Source organism: Penaeus monodon, chromosome 30, assembly GCF_015228065.2.
Source record: "Penaeus monodon isolate SGIC_2016 chromosome 30, NSTDA_Pmon_1, whole genome shotgun sequence".
NCBI classification, from domain to species: domain Eukaryota; kingdom Metazoa; phylum Arthropoda; class Malacostraca; order Decapoda; family Penaeidae; genus Penaeus; species Penaeus monodon.
This window is the reverse complement of record NC_051415.1, coordinates 3,640,155-3,640,485: the sequence shown is the minus strand read 5'-3', so window position 1 is coordinate 3,640,485 and position 331 is coordinate 3,640,155.

Genomic DNA, 331 nt, shown 5'->3' with positions numbered 1-331 from the left:
CAAGATTGAAAAAAAACTAAATGTGGTAATGTAAAAAACTATTATGATGTCATTTTTATATTTTTATATTATAAATATCATTGGTCATTTTCTCGATCATTACTAAAAGTAGGAAAACTCAAGTCATCAGTATATTTGGAAATAAAACGTAATCGAGTATTAACATTAAAAAAGTACTTTTTATTTTTGGATCACACGATTACGTAAGTAATTAAAACATAATAATTTTACTAGAAATGACACAAATGGAGACATAAGAAAAAAAGTATATAAGTGAAGAGGGAGAGGAGAGGCAAGGGAAAGGATGAATGGAGAGACAGGGGAATGGGGG